The following is a 17647-nucleotide window of genomic DNA, read 5'->3' as shown; positions in this document are numbered from 1 at the left end:
CTGCACTGCATGGCTTTCATGGGTAAGGGCTGTTTTTGCCTGGTTCGCTCGAATAAAGTAAAATCCAGTACGGATAGGATATACTACGAGTTCATTATTAACATATTTCTCTCTCTAAACAAAAAAACAACAATCATTTAAAAGTAAAACAATTCTTCAAATGTTTTCTACTAATCATTAATTATGCCTTCTCAGCTTGCTCCTTGTCCCAGGCAGCCATCTCTGATCAGCAGAGCAATAATAGGCATGGGGTCACGTGAAGTTAGTAATGGGTAATGGTACATCCAGACATCATTGGCCAAGTTCAAGCACCGTGGAGGTTCTTTAAACGTAACTGGCACTGTATTAGAGACACACATTATGCATTCTGCCTTGAGGTTGACACAGTTTCAACGTCAGTGTTCAGCTGGACCGTCTGACAACAAAACTCTCCGTCTTTCAACTCACAATACTTAACCTAAAAAATAAACTATAAAGAGTTGGTCGGACTGAACTCAATTCTTTTTAATTGAATATAGCATTCGAATAATTTGCTCCACCTTAAGATTTCTTTTTCGACTTGCCCATGAACCTTAGCTGCACTATGACTAAAGGTACTGGGGTGGAACGCGCCACGCTACACCAGTACTGGGTGTGACTGGTACGTCAAGGCGTGTCCTGGACCGGGCATGGGCGCTGTTCCAAGCCACCACAGAGAAGAGGGAACGATAAAAGCAAAGTGAAGCCTGCATTGATTCCTTTTTGACTTGACTAGATATTAGACAAGTAATACATAATACCTAATTCTCTCTCCCTCCCCCCCTCTCTCTCTACCTTTCCCTTGTCCACCCATTTCCTTACACCAATCTCTCTCGCACGAGTTTGATCAAATGTTAGGAGCACAATAAAAGGAGGCACCCCGTCTATCCTGCAACGCATGCGTGTGTCCACAATCACTTAGAAACACACAAGATTACAGAGCCACACACACACACACACACACACACACACACACACACACCAACATCAACTAGATTCCACTTCATGGAAAATAACAGGTAGGAAAGGTTAGGAGGAGGGAGATGGGAGTGCTGGCACGGTGTAACGAGAGACAGACACAGACGGAGAGAGAGTGAGACAGCGAGAGTGAGAGAAAACCCGAAGCAAAGCTGAATCTATAAAGTGATGGAAGGAGAAAAAGGGATTGTTTGACATCGCAATTACTCAGCAAAACAAATACATAACATAAAGAGGCGGAGAGAGGGACGGAGATATACAACACGAGACAGCTCGAAAGCGAGGAGCAGAGAGAGGGAGCTCTAAGGGACCAGAGGGGGAAACACCTAACTCTCCTGTACAGTCTTAACAACGCAGCTTCCCTCCATCTCTCCGACATGTAGGATAAACAAAGGGTCCAAAGTGAGAACAAAGTGTCAGTGTGGTTTTAACCCCACGTCTCTCTCTTTCCCTCTTCCTCCCTCCAATACCTCTTTCCCCTTTTCTCTCCCTCCGTTCTCTCTCTCTCTCTCTCGCTCTCGCCGCTTCAATTTTCTGTTCCCGTTTGTCGTTGAGGAGACGGATGAGTGAGGCTACATTAAGGAGAGCAGGGCTGTTCTCACTCACACGTCTAGCTCTCCACGGCAGACAGCGACCGCCTCTAACAAGGGCCGAGAGAGAGAGAGAGAGAGAGAGAGAGAGAGAGAGAGAGAGAGAGAGAGAGAGAGAGAGAGAGAGAGAGAGAGAGAGAGAGAGAGAGAGAGAGAGAGAGAGAGAGAGAGAGAGAGAGAGAGAGAGAGAACAGCAGGAGAAGGAAGGCAGAACAATGAACTTGATATGAAGAGAAAGACGGAGATAGTTAGACATTAAAATGACTTCAAAATAAACATGTGTAAAATGATGTAAATTATGAGACAGCAGACTCACAAAAACTGTATGAACACACACACACCCACACCCACGGCCCCGGGTGCGCTGAACTGAATAATAAACTCTGGCACACACACACACTTTGACATTTCACTATTGTTCAAAGATCCAAAGACAGAAATACTACAGTATTGCGCACACACCCACACACTAGAGGAAGTGCTGCTCATAGCGAGGGCGTAATACTGTACAGAATCCCAAATTCTTAATCACCGAAGGGAAGAGAAAGCCAACACTCATGCACGGTGTGTGTGTGTGTGTGTGTGTGTGTGTGTGTGTGTGTGTGTGTGTGTGTGTGTGTGTGTGTGTGTGTGTGTGTGTGTGTGTGTGTGTGTGTGTGTGTGTTGCCTTGATAGATACTGTCCCCGAGAGGGACAGACTGAGACAGAGAGACGGATAGAGATAGAGAGGAGAATGAGAGATGAGACAGGAGGGGAGCCAAGTGAAAGAGGAAGCCATCATGTTATCAACTGACAGAGTCCTTTCCCCTCCCTCTGAACTCTGGCCCAATCCAAAGGCTGGCCGCGCGCTTGTGTGTGCATACGAGAGTGTGTGCGGGTGTACAAGAGAAAGGCTTAATGTGTGTGTGTGTGTGTGTGTGTGTGTGTGTGTGTGTGTGTGTGTGTGTGTGTGTGTGTGTGTGTGTGTGTGTGTGTGTGTGTGTGTGTGTGTGTGTGTGTGTGTGTGTGTGTGTGTTCATTTATATTAGTGATGTTATCTCTAATAACAACAGAACTAAGTCACAATAATAGGACAATATAACCATAAATGGGTTCTACTGAAACCCATATTTCACCCTAACCAAGGTATTGGTGAGTTGATCGGTCACATTACAGTCTCATTTCAAAGAAGAATGGTTGGACTTTCACTCGAAAACATTTGCTAAATCTGCTACTAAACTAAAATACTAGTCTAAAATACTTGTAATACATGTATTTGACTGTATAATACATGTATTTGACCGTAGTGGACCATGGCCAGACCGCAGCCAGCTCAGTTTCTTGTGTTCTCCCAGGGGAGTCATACTGCAGCCCCGCTATCGTCCGATCCAGTCTTCTGTTTATATAGGCAAGGCCCTTTCAAAATAACAGTCTGACCTTTTCAAAATAAGAGTCTCAAAGGGCACCAGAGGCCAGCGGTCGGATTATATTCAACGGCCGTTCCTGACCTTGTGTCCTTCATTCAGACTGGTCCCAAAAACACACAAGACAGATAGACAGAGACAGACAAACAGCCAGACGGCTGTTTGGGAAGTGGCCAAACCAAAATAAAAGTTATAAAGTAAAATAAATAAAGACTCGCAGACCAGATAGACCAGGGGTTTGATATACACTTGATATTCAAACGACTAGTTGGTGTTGCTGATACATTTTGTTATATGCAAAGGGCAATTGAACATCACCAGTCATTTCAACTAACTCTGGATTTGTAGATATAAGCAAAGGAGTACAAACTGCTTCACTGGGAGATGATGTCATGGGATATGCTGATGCTAAGGAGCATCAGCATATCCCATGAAGGAGGATCCTAGGTCAGGATCAGAGAAAATGGGGTCAGGGTGGGAAAAATGTGGAAGAGTGAAAAATACTGAAATAGACCAACACAGACAGACCGAGACAGAAATACAGACAGATGGAGCTACACAGGACATAATCAGACAGACAGACAGACATCCAGCCCTTCACTGGACACAGAGAGACAGAGCTACACTGGACACAGACAGACAGATCTACACTGGAAATATACAAACAACATCCCAGAAATGCAGACAGACAGAAAACCATCTGGCAAGGGTACGGCGAGAAAATATGTGATGGAGCACGCACGCAAGGTGGAGGAGGAAGAGGATCAGGGAGAGAGTGAGGGGGCACAGAATTGTTCCCCCCAGCCAGAACCCCCCTTGTTTCCAACCTTCTCTCCAACTTCCTGCACAGTTTCTCACGCTCCGAACGAGAGAGGGAGAGAAAGAGAGAGGGGGAGAGACAGTAAGCCATGACTAAGAGATTACAAGCGTTGTTTCTAAACATTTTACTGCAAGAGAGAGAGAGGCCGAGAGCGAGAGAGCAAACGCCCGTGAGATGAATAAGGTGGAGAAGAGAATAAGAGAATGGAGGAAACGTTTCCTTGTAGAGAGAGAGAAAGATGAATAGAAGAGCGAACACACTCAAAAGAAGGACGGAGGATGGGAGAGGGGGAGAGAGATATTGGTGAAAGGCCGGGAGGGAGGTGAAGAAAAGGGAGAAAAAAATTAGAAGTAGTTTAAGGGGGCGAGAAATGAGAATGGTAGGGAGAGAGAGAGATGGAGTGCAGGAAGTGTCATTTCTCAGTTTATATTTGAGATATAAATCACACACACACACACACACACACACACACACACACACACACACACACACACACACACACACACACACACACACACACACACACACACACACACACACACACACACACACACACACACACACACACAGGAAATCAGGATTAAAAATATTTGGAATAAAAAAGGGAGGGATGAGGGCGAGAAAGTGAGAGAATGACTATTGGAGCCGGGATTACAACAAGAGTGATGAAAGAAAAAAAAAAGTGTGAATAAAAATAAACATCAAGTAGAAAAGGTAGAAGAACGAGAAGCCAACTGTCACCAGGAACAGCTGTAACCGTTTCCCCCTCAGGCTGACTTTGAAAATTTGGTTGGACTGGAAGCTAAATATGCTAAACAATAACATCAAGCCATGGCTAGACCTATGATGAGTAAGTCATTTTCAGAGGGTGGTGAACTGGAACTTTGAAAGGTTGGCTTTTAAAAGACTACTGCTTAATATTTAGTAATCTAGCTTTCAGCTAGACACTTCATAAGGAGAGAGCTAAAGGATGCCTATAGGTCAGACCGGGGACATTTGGGGATCAAACCCGGAACCTATCGGTTGGGAATTGAGCACCCTAACCACTACAGAGAGAGAGAGAAGGAAGACAGAGAGACAGAGAGCTAGAGAGAGCGAGGGAGCGAGAGACAGAGAGAGCAAGGGAGCGAGGGAGAGCGAGTTAGTGAAAGAAACCGATCAAATTAGTTGTGGCATCTCGTGTGGCAGCTGGTGGAGGCCGATCAGGATTCAGACAGGAAGTGGAGGGAGCGGGTGAAGGTGCGGGTGTGCGAGCAAGGGACAAAGGAGAGTGAGAGAGAGAGTCAGAGACGGATCTGACAGGATGAACCACACGCAGGGCGTGTCTCCAACGTGTTCAGGGAAACATTTGCGTGTTTGTGCATTGACCCCTGTGGGACTCTGGTTGAATCCGTGCACGTGAGCATGTGCACACAAAGCAGGGGAAGAAAGAACAGCAACACTAAATGTTTAAGAAGCAGGGAGAGGGCGGGAGAGAAAGGGAGAGAGAGGGACTCCAGAAACAAGAGAAGGTCAAGCTGGGCTGATGGATGGGGCTGTTGGTTGAAGAGATAAATATCCCCGGGGGGTGGAAGACGTGAGATTTGAGCGACCGATACTCTGAAAGGAAGTGAGAGAATGGGGCAAATTTTGAACTTAAAATATTGCTTTACACCCCTGTTAACCCATGTCATAGTTAACAATGAAAACGGGGCCGAAAAGGGCATAGATTCAGTTACATTTAGAAAAACAACACTTCTGTAAAGTCAACTGACGTCATGCTAAAAAAAAAGTTACGAATGATGGAACAACATCGCAAGTGTGTGCAATATTATCCTCAGGTTTCACAAAGCGTTTGAGAAGATAGCTGGGGGAGACAAAGATTCAAAGAGAAAACAGCAGAAAGGTTTTCATGCTGAACAGGGCTGGACAGGGCGCGGCGAGTAATGTGTGGGCGTGCAGAGAGAGGTGAGAGAGAGACGGGAACAGAAGAAGAAGAAGAAGAAGAAGAAGAGTCAAATACAGCCAGATGAAAAGGCTGGAGTGGAGAGACACAACGGAGGGATGGATGGGAACCTGATACACAACACCACAGCTTTAGCTCCCCCACTGGTTCGTACCCAGCACCAGCATTATCACCATCTCGTGTGCGTGTGTGTGTGTGTGACAAAGTACGTAGGCTTCCAAATACAGACCAATGCAGTTGGTTTCCCTGGCATAGATTTGACATTTTCCCGGTCTTCTCTTAATAAAAACAAACCAATAATTAATGATGGGACGACTGTGCCAAACAAATGGAAACAGACACTACATCAATGTCTGGCGACAGTTGGAACTTTGAAAAATGCAAAAGTCCCTGTAGGGAAAACACAAGCTAAGGGTCAAAGGTCAAATCCATGAAGCTCAAGGTCAAAAGAACTCTCTCCGTGTGTCTGTGTGTGTGTGTGTGTGTGTGCCTGGGGTCCTGGCGGGGTCACAAACAAACTACTCTTTCCTTTGATCCACTTCTTCTGCATTCTCCTCAGAGCTTCCTGAAGAGTTTGACCCACCAGCTCCGCCGGTGTTCAGTCAGACGAGGGGAGGAGGAGGTGAGGTATTTGGGCTGCACTTAATAACAGACACGAGCGTCCTCCAGAATAGCTCCATCATTGATGGAGATTAGAATGCTAATTGCTAATTGCCGTTCGCTAATTTGAGCCGAGACATCCGTTCCTACGTGTCTCGTTTCCACTTGACCGCCATCTTACAGATATCTCCAAGGGGGAGGGGGGGGGGAGGAACGAGCGATTGATGCATTCTGGGAAAACACTGAAAACAATACTATTGAGGAACTGTTCCTCCTCTGTTACGAGAACAAACCTCGAGCAACAAAAGGTCGCCCGTTGTACAGTGAACCATGTGGGCGTCGCCAGCCGTCGGCATGACATCGGATCCCGAGGATCTCGTCGGTTGTCCGGATCCTTTGTGTTTTGACGTGGTTACCGTGGCGCTGGGTCAAAGCATCGCCCCGCAGGCAGTCTAGCCTTGAGCAAGGCGTGAGAAGAGATCGGAAAGACGTAGAGCTACACTGTACTCCTAAGCAGCGTCTAACGTCTGGGAGTGTGACAGGAAAACATGACCCAGTGCCGTTTCAGGTGAGGCGCGTCGCTTGTTTCTTGAGTCAGAGCACAGGATTTATACACGACGCGCGAGTCCCAACCTGTCCCCCGGTGCACACCTGTCACTTAATATCAGTTTGCTTTTCCAACTTTCTGCATACAGTATCAACCATCTCTCTCTCTCTCTCTCCCCCTGTGTTCCCGTCTCTAATTCTCCTCTCTCTCCCCTTGTCTCTCCCTCTCTCCTCCCTTTAACTCTACCCTCGTCTCCCCCTCTAACCATTATCCCTCCCTCCCTCCCCGCCCTTCTCGTGTTAATTAGGAACAAATCAGATTTTTTCGAAAGTGTTTCAAGGTCGTCCTCAGTTTTTGCGACGTCGTCTCCGGTGTTCAGCGTAATTGTAAAGTCCCGTTTTAGCCGACATTCCAACTGTGACAAAGCCATCCCCGCGGCAACCAACGGCCTAGTGTTCCAGTACTGTAAAAAGACACACACACACACACACACACACACACACACACACACACACACACACACACACACACACACACACACACACACACACACACACACACACACACACACACACACACACACACACACACACACACACACACACACACGCTGCAGTGCATGCAGCGAGCAGGGCTGTTGCAATGCTGTGTGTGAACAAACATTCCACGCATGCCTGGAGTGTAATCAGGGCAGCCAAAAATACAAGGGGAGAGATGGAGGGAGATACAAAAGGCAAGGGAGAGACACGGAGAGAAGGAGAGACCAGGACAGAGAAAGAGGCATTTGAGGTGAAGAGAAAGACGCAGAGAAAGACCGAAAGGGAGAGGCAAAGACAGAAAGGTAAAAAAGAGGAGGCCGAAGGAGAGAGACAGTGTGATAGAGAGAACAAGAGAAGGACAGAAAAGAGGAAATAAATGAATACAGACCGAGCAGGAAGAGATTTACACGGTTTGAAGGGGGAAAATAGGATAAGGAAGAAAAGTGGAGAGCACATTTGTTTTTTATATGCAAAAGCCATATCTGACTGGTGACACGTCACTCATCCTCAAGCAGGTGAACTAAACCCATAGCCGACCGCACGAGACGCCTGCAGGTACGGGGAGGACTGTGGAACCCACCTCGCTACGATACTGGGAGCAGGACTACACTATAGGCCCGCCACCGCTGCTCCCAGTCGACTTACGGTTCTTCTTCGAAGCTCGCCGGTGCCGTTCTTGGGGTTTCCTGTCGCGGCTGCAATATTGATCCTGTGCTTTGATTGTTCTGAGCCTCGCTTGGAGGAGGGACATCGGCCTCATTGGCCAAGTGTGTCATGCAAGGAACTTGGCATCCAGCTCCTGCTTGCTCTCAAGGTACTCCCACCAGAGTAGACGTACAGCTAAAACAAGGCTGCAACTAAACAAAGGTAAACATAAACAAAACGACTATGTACACACACGTAAACGTCAACAAACTTTGTTGCAACGGTGCAGAGTGCAAAGGTAAACACGGAGTGCTTACAGGGTGCGTTATGAGGGAGGTGGGCACGCCAGTACGGTGACCGCCCTCACACTCTCCCGTTGGCTGTAGGTTCAGTGGTTGGCGAGAACAGTACAGCCCTCTCTCCCTCTCTCCCTCTCCCTCTCTCCCTCCCTCTCTCTCCCCTGGGTTATTGTCTGACACGTCGCCGTTTAACCCAATAGGGGAATCGTAACTTTGTCTACATCCCCTGGCCCTTTGGCTCGCTTCACGTTGCTGTCCTCGGACTCCTCCCAGCCTCGCCTTCCAGCACCTTCTACCACTTGAAGTACGTTGGAGGGTGCCTGGTGGGAGCGCACCTTATCTGTTCAGGGAGCCTTTGGACGTAGCCCAGTGTGTCACATTCACATTCTCTCTCTCTCCCCAACTCCACACAGGCAGGTTGGCTCTCTGTGCGAGTTCCTTTTCCGCTTTGGTTTGGTTTTGTTGTTTAGTTGTGCCTTTTGGGCTTCTTCTTCTGTTTACTTCCATGTTGTGTTTACAACAGACAAACAACCCCGCAACACGCGCTCCAACACGCGCTCCAACCACCACTGATATTACAGAAGACAGGGTACATTCCTATAATAATACTATTATTGTTATTATCTTGTTTCTTATGAATATCCTAGTTTATCATGTGTAGACTCAGTGGAGTCAGGTCATACCAGTGCACGCATACAATCTAAAGAAAATACAACGCACTTACGTTTATAAAAAGGTTTGTAAAGTCGCTTTGGGATCAAACCCACTGAAGTGAAGAAAGGACAATAAAGTGTACGAAGGACAAGGAGGAGGAGGAGGACAACTGGTCAGCCTGAAGCTCAGAGCGGTAAAGAGAGAACGATAGAGAGAGGGAGAGTGCGAGCATTTTGGAACTCAACTGAATACACGCTTTGCTTATTCTCATATATTAGATACTGTATTCAGCTGTTGTTTGTATCTAATGAAAATCACTTAAAGAACATTAACCGGGGAATGATTCTGGCAGCATCTCTCTCAACCAATTACCACAAAACCAGTTCCTTCCACTTTCTGCACTGGGCATTAGAAAATAACTTCCGCCAATACCTTGGAGCTGGTCCTGAGTGGCTAAACGATTAGCTCAATTAGAGCAATTAACACTTCCAGGGTTTCATAACCTCTTTGGCCACTCCTCATGCCAGGAATGTGTCCTCTCACCTTATTGGTGTATGTTCACATTATTAATTAATTATTTCACCACATATTCTGACACAAAGACAGAGAGAGAGAGAAAGGGATAGAGGGAGACCGAGATAGAGAATGTTGATAAGGTCAACTGTAACTGTGTGAGCAAAACATTTGAAACATGCTTACATTACAAGACGACAGTCGCCCGTCCAGTTTGCTTCACGTGAGTGTGTTTGTGTGTACGTGTATATCTCTCTCTGTCAGTGTATCTCTCTCTCTCTGTGTGTGCGTGTGCGCGCGCGTGCGTGCGTGCGCGCGCGCGTGCGTGCGTGCGTGCGTGCGTGCGTGCGTGCGTGCGTGCGTGCGTGCGTGCGTGCGTGCGTGCGTCACCTGATTGGCTCCACTACTCTTCCAGCGGAGGAAGAATCCGTTGGGCTCCACCTCCAGGGTGACCAGGCTGGGGGGGCCGCTGTTGGGTTCCTGCAGGAAACCACAGATACAAAGAAACCATTATGAATGAGGCGGCAGCGGGAGTGATGGGGGCGGTCGGTCCGTCAACCTGTACGCATTGGTTACACTTTAAAACGGACCGCAGCCAAACAGCAACGTAAACATTAAGGAACTTGCCGAAGTATAAATGAGCCCAGGGGCTTTTATTTTGGAAGCAAACTCTTAGAAGAAAAACAAGTCCTCGTTAATGCTTAATGGGAAGGCTCGGCGAGGATGGGTCTTAATGAATTGCAATAGAGTAGCGCGTAGCGTTTTAGTAGCGTTGTTATCTGATTAGCACTATGGACAAACTGACATATCAGCAGAGAGAGAGTAAGAGAGAGAGAGAGAGGAAAAAAGAGCGAGTAATAGAGAGAGAAAAGGAGAGATAGGCACACAAACACAGAGAGCGGCCATGTTCCAGCATGAGATGTAAATCTTAAATCAAATCAATACGACATGACGGTGATGCCTCTTCATCACCATGAGGCAACGAAGACTGACAAAGAACTCAGCCTCACAATCTTAAATTCCTATCATTAGTTATAAATGATAGTGGTTGATGATGTTCTACAAGAAAACACCCAACGGTCGCTGTGAGGGTGTACGATGGATTGCATCATCGTCATCATCGTCTTGTCCTGCCATGCTCTTTGTTGTTACCTTGATTCTTAGCTCCACTGCAGGCTAGCGGAGACGCCCAACAAATGTAAACGATATTACGATCTATTTCTAATTAACTTAATATAATACAACTATATCAAATATATGCTCCAGACTATAATACTAACATGATATACGACATAGCTATAATCAGGGGTGGGTCCAGGGAGGGGCTGGGGTGGCCCCACATTGGATTGGCCAGCCAGAGTGCCACTTCAAAATCTGACAGTTGATTTAGGATTTGAAGAAATCGTTAATCACATCATCAATGCCGGCGTGATATTCTGGGCCACCCCTCGTGATTTTGTCCAGACACACCACTGACTATAAACGTACTATTGTCACTAAATATACATACTATCTTACTACTTACTATTTAATACTTTCACCAAACCCTCTTTTAGAAATGGACTTTAACACTGGGAAATACATTTAGGAGGTTGACTGGCCCGAAACTCAAAACAACTGCCCACCGCAGGATTTAAATAGATTATACATTTAAACTATGTTGGCATTCATCCTTCACAAATGATAATGGATACGGGTACTGCTGCCGCGAGCAGACAGGGTGTGTCTATGAATTAACAAGCACGATAATAAACTAACTTATAATGTGCCTTTCAAGAACCACAAGACCTACCTTTAGTTTAGGCTCGACGGTGGGCTAAGAGGGGGGGGGGGGGGGGGGACAAAGCAGAGAGAGAGAGAGAGACAGAGACAGAGAGAGTGAGAGAAGGAGAGAGACAGAGACAGAGAGAGAGAGAGAGAGAGAGAGAGAGAGAGAGAGAGAGAGAGAGAGAGAGAGAGAGAGAGAGAGAGAGAGAGAGAGAGAGAGAGAGAGAGAGAGAGAGAGAGAGAGAGAGAGAGAGAGAAGGAGAGAGACAGAGACAGAGAGAGAGACAGAGACAGAGAGAGGGACAGAGAGAGAGAGAGAGAGAGAGACAGAGAGAGGGACAGAGAGAGAGAGATTTGTCAGAGGGAAAGGAGGATGAGTTAAGTGGATTAGAAATAAATGAATAAATGGAGGGAAAGGAAGAAGGAGGAAGAAAGGATAGATGAATGCAATTCAAAAAAGTGGTCAGAGACCCAAGAAGAAAGGCAACATTTTTTAAATCAACGTGAATCTTTGTGTGGCTACGGGTCTGGATTTCTAACCCAAAAAGTACGGCCAGGCTCTAGACGCAATCAATCAACGGTGAAAATGAATTTTGGTGGTCAGGTTTTTTTTCTATACGACACGTATACAGGAAGTAGCTCTGAAATTCTGCAATTTTAAATCACTTAATCTTCTCCTGCACTGGTTTGTTGTGCTGTTGTTTATATCTGGTGCTGAACAATTTCTTCAAAATGACTCATCTCATAATGCAACCAGCAAGATCGTCCAACAATGAATACATTCGCATGGCAGGATCAAACATGTGACTTTATTTATTTTACTTGCTAATTAAATGTATCTGATCGATAATGAAGGTTTGAACATACAATAGTGGTAGCATTGGCTTGGCGGCATCACCAATACCATGGGAAAAAAAGAAATACATAAAATATAAATAAAATATGTATACAATATAAATACGCCCAACATTATACCAACTACTACGCAATTGATTTGTTGCAGCCTGAACATTCTCCATTGTTTCATACTTTATTCGTTTTGAAATCAAGCGATGGATTCAGACCAGCGTTCACAACACAGGAAAACAAATGGCTACAAAAGAAAGACCCACCCTGGGTAACGCGTTACGATTGCTCACTAAAAACTAAAATAAGTCACTACCACTCTGTCCCTTGGGCTGACCTTGCCCTTCAACCCTGCCCCAGAATAAAACCTTGCCAAGATGTCACTGGCTTAGGAGGTTGGTGCCCTCTCTCTTCACCCCTATCTCTATCGCTCCCTCTCTCCACCCCTTTCCCTCTCGCTCTCTCTCTTCACCCCTTTCGCTCTCGCTCTCTCTTCACCCCTTTCCCTCTGGCTCCCTCTCTCCACCCCTATCTCTATCGCTCCCTCTCTTCACCCCTTTCGCTCTCGCTCTCTCTCTTCACCCCTTTCCCTCTCGCTCTCTCTCTTCACCCCTTTCGCTCTCGCTCTCTCTCTCTCCACCCCTTTCCCTCTCGCTCTCTCTCTTCACCCCTTTCCCTCTCGCTCTCCTCAACCTACCGCGGAATCCTTCATTGGAAGCAGACATGAGGAAGAAGGAAGTCAGCTTATCTGCAAGCCAGCTCTACTTTACATACTCGGCGGTCTTGTTTTCAGTATAGACTTTATAGCGCAAAACATTGTTTTTATCTTTCCCGCTCAAAGGGACCCTTTTGTCCTCCCAGGTGTGATGTTGGTTAGTCATTAAAAGCCGTTTCAAAATCGACCCATGGGTGAAACCACAAGTAGGGGGGATCCAACCCAGGTATATACAATGGGTAGACTAATCTATCGGTTGGTACAGCCCACTGCGCAGCATAGTAGGCTGATCCAGCCATCACGGTCTATAGGGTCGATATTCTGAAATGCTGGTGTTTAAATAGGGGTATTTTAAGGTGTAGGTGAACCCTTTTTTCAGCTCGCATTCAAACACACACACTATGAGATTAAAAAAATAAATGCTTAAGGCAGCAGAGATGGATGTGGGGGGGGGGGGGGGGCAGTTATTTCAATGATAACGTCCAACGCTTAAACCTTTTTAGTACCCTTGATGTGCATGAGGGATATAATGAGCAATGTTATATATTAAATGTCCCAAACACTGTGGCGTTACACTACAAGTGTCAAAGAAGCTTAGTGTAGGACTGGGTGTTGGACTCTTGGTCAAAAGGTTGTGGGTTTGATCCCCGATGCCTGCACTCTAACCAGTAAGCATCCTTAAGTAAGATGACACCTTACTTCCTGTAGCAGGTCCTTGATAACATCCATCTTCAATAATGAGCCGTCAAGAAGTCCAAGAAATAGTTCTAAATATGTTTGATCTGTGCTTGTAGCTGTCCCACATTCTACAGAAATCTGTTTGTTTTTTTGACCCCAAGCAACTCAACTGAATAAACGCTTTGCTTATTCTCATATATTAGATACTGTATTCAGCTGTTGTTTGTATCTAATGAAAATCACTTAAAGAACATTAACCGCTGAATGATTCTGGCAGCATCTCTCTCAACCAATTACCACAAAACCAGTTCCTTCCACTTTCTGCACTGGGCATTAGAAAATAACTTCCGTTGTAAATACCTTGGAGCTGGTCCTGAGTGGCTAAACGATTAGCTCAATTAGAGCAATTAACACTTCCAGGGTTTGGGGTTACATATCCTCTTTGGCCACTCCTCATGCCAGGAATGTGTCCTCTCACGTTATTGGCTCAAACACTTTGGATAAAAGCCCTCAAATGGTGTATGTTCTTTCTCATTATAAAATATTTATTTCACCACAGATTCTGATAACATTTCCCGAATTTACATTTTAGACAAACTTCTGTTGTAGAATCGTTGGTGGCCTTGCCATCAAAGTTGACAGGAAACAACTTTATTTACACTTCTTATCCACTTGCAGTGAGATCGAGAAGATCCATGTCATGAAGGAGCATGTAGCGGTTAGGGGAACTCTTGCCCAAGGATGCCCATGGGTTGGACTGCAAACGTTGGGATTCAAACATCCACCCAGCAACTCCACTATCGTGCCTTCCTCTGGCTTTTACAGCCAAAATCCCTTCCACTCACAGAACAAGTTTCCCCATACGCCAGTTGATCCACCAGACCAAGACACTCTATGGGCGCCAAGAACTGGAAGAGAAGTCGTTGATGTGGTAAGGCAGGAAACAAGTGGTTCAGCACACACACCTTGTTAAGCCCAAACGCCAGATACGTGTGTGAGATAGATGCCTCTCTCTCTCCCACCCTCTTTCCATCTCTCTGAATCCACACTAAGTGGCTTTGGCTCAAAGCATCTGATAAATGACTAAATGGTTCATAGTAAAACATTCGGTGTCCGGAGCAATTCATTCTAATTGCAACGACAGACTAGTTTCCATTTGATGTTTAATATACGATTAATCAATTTTGAAAATCGTATTAACGTGATGGAGGAAATGGAACAGGTAACTGCGAGGTCGTCTCCAGGGCAACACCGTGTATCAAACGGTTATCTCTTCTTCTATTAGCGCTAGTTGGAATCATTGAGAGGATCCGTCAACCAGAACTCCTCTCTGCCTTGACGACTGACTGTACAGAAAAAATATTAAAATGCTTATTTTTGACCGCTGTATCACCGTTGTAAGCTATGGTTAGGGACCGCTATTACAAAATAAAAATATATAAATAAAATAAATATTATCAGTATTTTTTTTTTTTCGGCAGACACTTTTATCCAGAGTGACTCACTGTGGATTCAGATAGATGTTTTTAAGTATCAGTTAGGGATCAGGGGTCAACTTTCTGTAGGATGTCTACAGGTTAAGCCTCCGAAATAGTCGCTGTGATGCGGCATGGGTGCGGGTGTGCGGGCATTGATTATTTTTTACCACGTTTTACAAATGTTGACCATATAGTTTTATTACGGAGGTAAATCGGCTTTGAGAGAAATTCCATGAAATAATGCCGCTTGTTTATGCAAGCATAAGCTAGAACGATGACTGTGTCTCTAACTAGTCTGTGTGTTTTAAAGTACACAGTCGTAAACCACGGTGGAAAAGTGTATGCACAAACTGTAGTGTGTGTGTGTGTGTGTGTGTGTGTGTGTGTGTGTGTGTGTGTGTGTGTGTGTGTGTGTGTGTGTGTGTGTGTGTGTGTGTGTGTGTGTGTGTGTGTGTGTGTGTGTGTGTGTGTGTGTTACTTTGGCAACAAGGTAAAACTTGATAACAGCTGACCTTCGTACCCCAGGGCGCGAGAGCATGAGGTGGTGACGGAGGCCAGACACATTAAACGGGCCGCGGATGAAAACCAAACGCAGGATCATGCTTCACCAGTGACGGCAACAATCAGTCCTGAAACTATGGTTCGCTCATGGATATTCAAATCAGGCCAAAAGGTTCTGGGTTCGATTTCCAAGCAGTGGGCATCAATGCACGAGAGCCCTCCGACACCTCCTTAACGACATGGACCTGAACTCAGTCAGGTTTTCTGTGACTGTTCATTCCAGAAGACTACGTTGCCTTTAGGGGCAGAAAGGTCGCGGAACAGCGTGTCCACGTCAAGCCTTTAAATGCAAACAGACTACCGAGTGAAACGGCAATCGGTTACAAATAGACTCCTGACGCAGAGGTGGTGCTCAACCTGTTTTACTGCAATATTACTGCATATGACGATATACGACATGAGTGGTTTTGTCAGTACTACAGGAGAGCGCAACATAATGCACATTTTCCGTTGTGTCAACATGTTTTTGTCACGGAGTGAACCCAAACCGAGCCGCGTCTGATCTTGGATTGTGGAATCTAGAACTGGAATGAAGCCGATGACATAATGAGGCAGAAAAAAAACATATAAAAACGAATACAATGATACGTCCCAATTAATTGACCTAATTAAAATGCGATTCGTTGTACTTTTATATCTTGCACTTCGGTCCCCAGGGGTCGGAACAATTCCTCAAGTGCCGACATTTTTAATCTTTGAGACACATGAGAAAACATCTTCACCATCATCTTCATCAACTAAAGAAGGTTACAAAAGAATGATGAGGAAAGTCAAGATGACAAAGGTGAATTTTCTGAATAATTGTATGTGAGAGGAAGAGGAGGAGGAGGAGGAGGATAATAGAATGGGTGAAAAGACAGAGGGGGGAGAGGGGAGGAAGATAAGTGGAGAAGGAGATAAAGGAGTTTTTAACCAGAATACAAAAAAAGAAGGGAAGGGACCCAGAAGGCACCAGGGAGGGCAAAGTTGTTTCCAGATGTCAATCCTTCCCACCCTCCACATGTGGCTGTGGTTGACACCTGACCTCCTTCCCCCACGCCCCCCAGCCCCTAAACCTCCCTATTAGCAGCATCATTAGGAAAGACCTCCCCCCACCTGATGGAGGGGGATCTCTCTCTCTCTCTCTCTCTCTCCCCCTCTCTCTCTCTCTCTCCCCCTCTCTCACGAAAAAAGATCTCCAAATCCACCTGATCTCAACCTTTGAAAAGGCCGGCGTTGCACTGTTGCCGTGGAAAAACGCATGACCGCAGAAGCATTTAGCTGTGTTCGTTTGAATCTTAATCATCATATCTCAGCCCTCACTCTCTCTACCATCCTCTTCTACGGCCTCTTTGCCCTTCATCTTCTTCGTCGACCCCCCCACGACAAAATCGTCTCACCGGCGGTCGACCTCCTCGCCGTCCCCAACTCAGACGTAACCGACGGCAACCGGCACTGGCACGGGATGGTCGGGGAGAACACGACGGCGGCTGAACCTCCCTGGCTCGCCGTCGGCCCCTGGAGCCGAGACGCGTGGGGGAGATGTGCGCTGTGTTTCGTTTTGTTTGACTTGACACACACACGTGGCCGTGTTTCACTGTGATGTGTGAGGTTTCTCAAATACCCACTGGCTGCACTTCTGTGTGTGTGTGTGTGTGTGTGTGTGTCACTCCCCCTCTCTCTCCACCTCTATCTCCCTCTCTAGCAGAATATTTCCCTTCCGTTTGCATTCCTCTTGTAGCCACTCATCCAAAGCGTAGTACAAGTGCTGTGGAATCAGATTTGTAGCGTCAGAAGCGCCCTGAAGGATCCGTATCTGAACACCCCGAGTATGGAAATGCCTGGTAGTCCAGTCGACGAATGTGACGTGGATTTGCATGTATGTAAACGTATGTAGCGGGAACATAGGGGGGGCGGGTGAGGCAGGGCGGAGCGGGAGAGAGGGAGGGAGGGAGGGAGGGAGAGGGGGAGGGAGGGGAGAGGAGCCCATAACAAGCTGGAACAGGAAGTCGTTCAATGTGAAACACACACACACACACACACAAACTAAACAGCCTCCCACAAACACATGC

At 46.3% G+C, this 17647-nt stretch overlaps 1 protein-coding gene and 1 long non-coding RNA gene across 2 annotated transcripts in view; one reads left to right on the top strand and one right to left on the bottom strand.

Annotated features, from left to right (window-relative positions):
* Positions 1 to 10091, bottom strand: part of plcb3 (phospholipase C, beta 3 (phosphatidylinositol-specific)) — a 33339-nt gene extending 23248 nt beyond the window's left edge. The window contains exon 1 of the mRNA XM_060035804.1: positions 9942 to 10091. The gene's annotated coding sequence lies outside the window, so the exon portion shown is untranslated. The remainder of the gene's footprint in view (positions 1 to 9941) is intronic.
* The window catches only part of LOC132475965 (uncharacterized), a 121395-nt gene that overhangs the window by 76142 nt on the left and 27606 nt on the right, over positions 1 to 17647 (top strand). The window lies entirely within an intron of this gene.

The sequence above is a fragment of the Gadus macrocephalus genome, chromosome 17 (assembly GCF_031168955.1).
Source record: "Gadus macrocephalus chromosome 17, ASM3116895v1".
In the NCBI taxonomy this organism is placed as follows: domain Eukaryota; kingdom Metazoa; phylum Chordata; class Actinopteri; order Gadiformes; family Gadidae; genus Gadus; species Gadus macrocephalus.
Note: the sequence above shows the minus strand (reverse complement) of the source record. Positions and strands in the feature narration are given on the sequence as shown.